The sequence below is a fragment of the Sardina pilchardus genome, chromosome 16 (genome assembly GCF_963854185.1).
Source record: "Sardina pilchardus chromosome 16, fSarPil1.1, whole genome shotgun sequence".
NCBI lineage: Eukaryota > Metazoa > Chordata > Actinopteri > Clupeiformes > Clupeidae > Sardina > Sardina pilchardus.
The window spans coordinates 9,769,754-9,775,898 of record NC_085009.1 but is presented as its reverse complement, the minus strand read 5'-3'; the positions used below and the strand labels follow the sequence as shown (position 1 = coordinate 9,775,898).

The following is a 6,145-nucleotide window of genomic DNA, read 5'->3' as shown; positions in this document are numbered from 1 at the left end:
TGGAGTGAGTCTGTCAGTGAAATTCAAACCCACAGTGTTTTATATGCGTACAAATCAGGATGTGGAAGTCACTGCAGCTGAGAAATTCAGAAAAGGGCCCTTAAACTCCATTTCCCCTTCCCTCTCTTCTTGTTGAGTTAGCAACCTGTGAGAGGGTTGCATAGTGCAACTCATAGTCATGGTCACTAGCTGAGTGTTTAGGTGAACAGCTTTGGTCTAGAGGCATTTTGTTGGCATACATTTTATTGTCTTTCTTTATTTAAGCCTATGTCTATCTGTGTGAGGAAAAAGTCGTAGCATGCCACCTTCAGTACACTTCAGCAGGAAGGTATCTTGAGTTTATTTTAAAGCTTTCCCTGCAACTGACAGACTACAACCTTCCTGACGAGGCAGATGGAAATGGACATGAACAGTCAGCTGATTCATATGTTGAACTGTCGTCCTATCGTCTTGTTCACACTTTCTGGGTTACACTCAAGTAACCCCAATCCTCTCTTCCTCTATCGAGAAGGAACCAGTGCACACTGCAGAGTTCATGTCCCGAGAAGGTTTGGTTTAGATTGTAGTACACAGCCCTGTTCACTATGACCTCACACTAAGGTAAAGGGCCCTATCATGCAGACGGCGCACATATCACTACTATTCTCTGGGAGCGCAGCCTTCTTTTTTCCAGCGCAAATGCATGTTCTCCAAATACTGTAGGAGATGATATCGCGGCCTAACAGGCGTGTCAGTGAAGAGAAGAGGTGTGGTCCGGCGCAAAGCTCGCCAGTCGCTAATATATGGATGCAGAAAGTAAGTACACCACTGACCAGGAATAACCTAGTCGGGAATTATTCGCACATAGCTGAAAGGCTATTTTATGAGCGCTTGATGCTTGGGGATATGGAAGAGTGCACAGTGCGCGCACACACCCTACTTCTTTCATCAGCAGGAGCGCACAGCAGCATATGAAAAAGTTTTTCATGTGGAGGAAAACTTTATGGAGTCCCTCTTGATATGAAATATACATTTACATCACATACATTACAAAATTATTATTTTACTAAAAAATAACACCGCTAAGTACACCAATTTTCTTTGTGATTGAAGAATGTATCGTAAATAAATAGATGTTCTTCCTAAATGCTAGGGGGAAGGAAGTATTTGACCCCTATGTAACCCTATGGGAATTTAACACATGTGGGGCGGTGGGGTGATGATGTGGGGCTATTTTAGGAACTTTATCAGGATGCATAATATCCTGGATCTATGAAATAGCTGGCCTTTAAAAATAAAAATCTGCCTGCCCCTATGTTAACCCCATGTGTTAAATTCCAATAGGGTTACGGGGTTAAATACTTCCTTCCCTTAGTGTAACAGTTGTATGCGTTGTGTTGTAAATAGCACAGCAGACACGAACTCCCAGTCGAGGGTTTTATTATTCTGAAGATAGACAACAAAGTTGTATCACACGACTGTCCAACCTGGCGAATGCCACTAAAAGTATAGAGTCACTGTTAGCATACATGGAATATATTGTACACTTTACAAACCAACAGTCTACTTACTGGACAGTCCTAAACACATAGTTCTGTTCTCACTTAATGAAAATCGAATTCTAGGTACATGTAGATTGAGATAAAGGATATATGCAATTAAAAGTATTAAAATATCATAATTTTTCTCCAGTGTGTAAAACTCGTAACCTACCACTTGCGCGGGCAAGATGAACTGGGAAGAGCCGAACGCGTCGTTCCCATACCAACCAATTTCTTAAAGGTGCAGAACACCATTACATAACATTATCTCCCTCAACAATGGAATTCTCTTCTCTGATTGGCTGATGGGGTGGCCATTAACTTCGTATAACCTGCTACCTCTGAAGTAGTTCCCGTATCACACTTGAATATTAATTCGCCAAACTCGTTGCTAAGTTTAAATGAACTGTCACGTTGCATCCAAGCTGAAATACAGACGTGCAGAACCATAGTAACATTGTAGCATATGACGGAGGTGGATTGTAGCTAGTTGGATGCCATGTAGGCTATAAAAGTAGCGATCTTTCAAAGTTAAAGTTAATCAGAATCCTGGGAAATGCCCCCTTGACAACGGCAGATATAGAACTAACGACTGGCTTTTGGCCGTAGCAACTAGCCATTTAGAACTAACGACTGGCTTTTGGCCATAGCAACTATCCATTTAGAACTAGTAACGGCAGTTTTGTCCTGCAAGTAGAAAGTTGATATGTGGCGGAAAGTAGTCCCACAGTCAAGACAGTTTTAGCGATGTTAACGGACGCAACGGTGGAATAAAACGATGTTCTAAATATACAGGTTATGAATGCAAACGGGAGATAAGCGGGATAACGGCCTTCGAGGTCGACCGGTTCGATGGAAATAATGGCACGGCGGAGGTAACTCCGTCTCCGTGCTTCGCACGTCGCCGGAGTTCTAGACCTCCACCTAGCCATTATTTCCATCGAACCGGTCACCTCGTCGGCCGTTATCCCTTACTTACAGTGGCAAGTGGAAGCACTAACCCCGTTACATTAGCATTTAAGAAAAACATTTATTTATTTACGATATATTCTTCAATCACAAAGAAAATTGGTGTCCTTGGCGGTTTGATTTTTACTCATTTTTTGAATGAAGGCATTAAGATCAATTGTCAAATGATGATTTTATATTCCTGTTATAGCATGGTATCAAATACATGTGCTCCCCATTGTAACTGTTAATCAGACTAGTGGTGGATGCATATTCATAAATGAATTGTCAATTACATCCAGTATATAATGAAATGAAATAATGACATCTATTTACCCAGTGATAATAATTCTGTAATAAGAGCACAGCAAAGATAGTTAACAATAGATAATGGTCAATAGATAACAAGCAATAGAGAATTTAAGAGAAGGCGGAAAAACAATTCACTGACTGGCTGCAGCCAAACATTAACCGTTACACAGACAGTTTTGGCTTACAGCCATGAAAGCTGCACTCAAAAAAAGAATCAAGCCTAAAATGTTGACTTTATGTGATTTAATTACATAACAATTTTCCACGTAATTATATTGCATAAGTTGAATGTAAAAGGTAGAGTTCAATAGTATGTATTTTTATCAGGTTGGCTTAATGTGAATGAATCAAATAAGTAAGGGATAACGGCCGACGAGGTGACCGGTTCGATGGAAATAATGGCTAGGTGGAGGTCTAGAACTCCGGCGACGTGCGAAGCACGGAGACGGAGTTACCTCCGCCGTGCCATTATTTCCATCGAACCGGTCGACCTCGAAGGCCGTTATCCCGCTTATCTCCCGTTTGTATTCATAACCTGTATATTTAGAACATAGTTTTATTCCACCGTTGCGTCCGTTAACATCGCTAAAACTGTCTTGACTGTGGGACTACTTTCCGCCACATATCAACTTTCTACTTGCAGGACAAAACTGCCGTTACTAGTTCTAAATGGATAGTTGCTATGGCCAAAAGCCAGTCGTTAGTTCTAAATGGCTGGTTGCTACGGCCAAAAGCCAGTCGTTAGTTCTATCTCTGCCGTTGTCAAGCGGGCATTTCCCAGGATTCTGATTAACTTTAACTTTGAAAGATCGCTACTTTTATAGCCTACATGGCATCCAACTAGCTACAATCCACCTCCGTCATATGCTACAATGTTACTATGGTTCTGCACGTCTGTATTTCAGCTTGGATGCAACGTGACAGTTCATTTAAACTTCGCAACGAGTTTGGCGAATTAATATTCAAGTGTGATACGGGAACTACTTCGAAGGTAGCAGGTTATACGAAGTTAATGGCCACCCCATTAGCCAATCAGAGAAGAGAATTCCATTGTTGAGGGAGATAAGTAAGGGATAACGGCCGACGAGGTGACCGGTTCGATGGAAATAATGGCTAGGTGGAGGTCTAGAACTCCGGCGACGTGCGAAGCACGGAGACGGAGTTACCTCCGCCGTGCCATTATTTCCATCGAACCGGTCGACCTCGAAGGCCGTTATCCCGCTTATCTCCCGTTTGTATTCATAACCTGTATATTAAGAACATAGTTTTATTCCACCGTTGCGTCCGTAAACATCGCTAAAACTGTCTTGACTGTGGGACTACTTTCCGCCACATATTAACTTTCTACTTGCAGGACAAAACTGCCGTTACTAGTTCTAAATGGATGGTTGCTATGGCCAAAAGCCAGTCGTTAGTTCTAAATGGCTGGTTGCTACGGCCAAAAGCCAGTCGTTAGTTCTATCTCTCCCGTTGTCAAGCGGGCATATCCCAGGATTCTGATTAACTTTAACTTTGAAAGATCGCTACTTTTATAGCCTACATGGCATCCAACTAGCTACAATCCACCTCCGTCATATGCTACAATGTTACTATGGTTCTGCACGTCTGTATTTCAGCTTGGATGCAACGTGACAGTTCATTTAAACTTCGCAACGAGTTTGGCGAATTAATATTCAAGTGTGATACGGGAACTACTTCAAAGGTAGCAGGTTATACGAAGTTAATGGCCACCCCATCAGCCAATCAGAGAAGAGAATTCCATTGTTGAGGGAGATAAGTTGTAGTTAAATGGACACCTTATGTTAAGGTGAAGTTTTAGGCACATAACCCCTATGTGCTTGCATGTAAAGCTTGTTCCCAGAATGCAACAGCCCCAGTCAACATATTCTTAAAGAGATTGCATACACTCATACACGCATACTGCATATTGAAATATAATCTTGAAATAAAATACAACTAGGTGGCAGTGACACTAAAGGCTATACTGTTATCATATTTTCGAGTAATTGTTTATTGGTGCCACAAACCGTTAAGTAGATGACCATCCACAACAGCTTAATAAAGTGCATGGAAGTTAACCCTTTGCAGCCTGCATACTTAAATTTTAGTATTGCAGTTCTGTAGATGTGCAACTTGGGAAGGGTTAAGGCCCGTTGCATTGTTCCTGCCTCCTAGGAACAAACATACAAACCTAAGCCGTGAAGTTGGGAATATAAAGTAATTTTTAGTTTAATTAGTCCAATTGTTACAGCTTCAATATGGGCAGAGCTAGCACTGGTGGAAGGGGGGTCCAGAAAATTCCCTCCCCAATAACACTATATTAGAAACCCTTTCCCACTAATATGTGATAACTAGATTTTCCAACAGCACCTCTGCAGACACATAATGGCCGGGTTTCCCAAATTCGTTAAGAAGCTCCTAAGTGCTAAGAACTTCTTAGGAGCATTCTTAAAACGCTCATAAGAAGTTCTTAGCACTTAAGAGCTTCTTAACGAATCTGGGAAACGTGGCCAATGCGAGTAAGCATTGAGTGCCCAACTTTGTGACACTGCCAAGGGTGCAGATGAATGCTAATTGAGAACTAATCAATTTCGCATTACACCCAAGAAGAAACATATGGTTTCTCTAAAATGTTAATGTATTTTAATCATGGTCTTCTCTATAGTGGTAATCTTGACAAATCCCTTACACAGTCATTTTTTGTTGACTGTTCAGTCAGTTGTTCTATGGCATACTGTACATATCCCAAAAATACGCAATAAAGAGTTATTAGAAGAAAAAAAAACATTATAAACAAGAAACTAACACTTACCCATAATCCCTAACTGCTGTACTGAGATTCAGCCAATGTGAGCCCTGATGACTAAACTCAGACTTAATTGATTTCAGGTGCTAAGTGAGTGCGTGTATTTTGCCACATGGGCTCAGATAGGTATTTGGGACAGCACTTCACACAATCACCTGTGTCAGTATAGTTGAAAATCCAACGTTGATTCAACGTAAAACAGAGGAGACACTTTCAATATCACTTCAACGTCAGGCTTCAACGTAGTTTCAATATTTCAAACCATATTTAAATGTTGATTCAACTAAACTTTGCTATCTGGCAAGTCAGTGCATACCGCCACCTAGTTTGCTGGAGTGTCACACACATAACTGCCTTAAAGGATATAATCAAGTAAGGTATACCTGATTTGTTTACATTCAGTTTACATTGAAAACATTCACATTGTGTTTATGTGTTTTGCTCGAATAAACTCTTGACTTAATGCATTTCAGTTACATTTTACTTAAAATTAGTATCTAAAGTGTATTAGGACCAATGATAATTTTTTTGAGTGTGGGAAATACTATAGGCCTGAACT

At 40.8% G+C, this 6,145-nt stretch overlaps 1 protein-coding gene across 1 annotated transcript in view; it reads right to left on the bottom strand.

The window, feature by feature from the left end:
* The window catches only part of LOC134059509 (uncharacterized), a 37,266-nt gene that overhangs the window by 27,894 nt on the left and 3,227 nt on the right, over window positions 1–6,145 (bottom strand). The gene's annotated exons all lie outside the window — the stretch shown is intronic.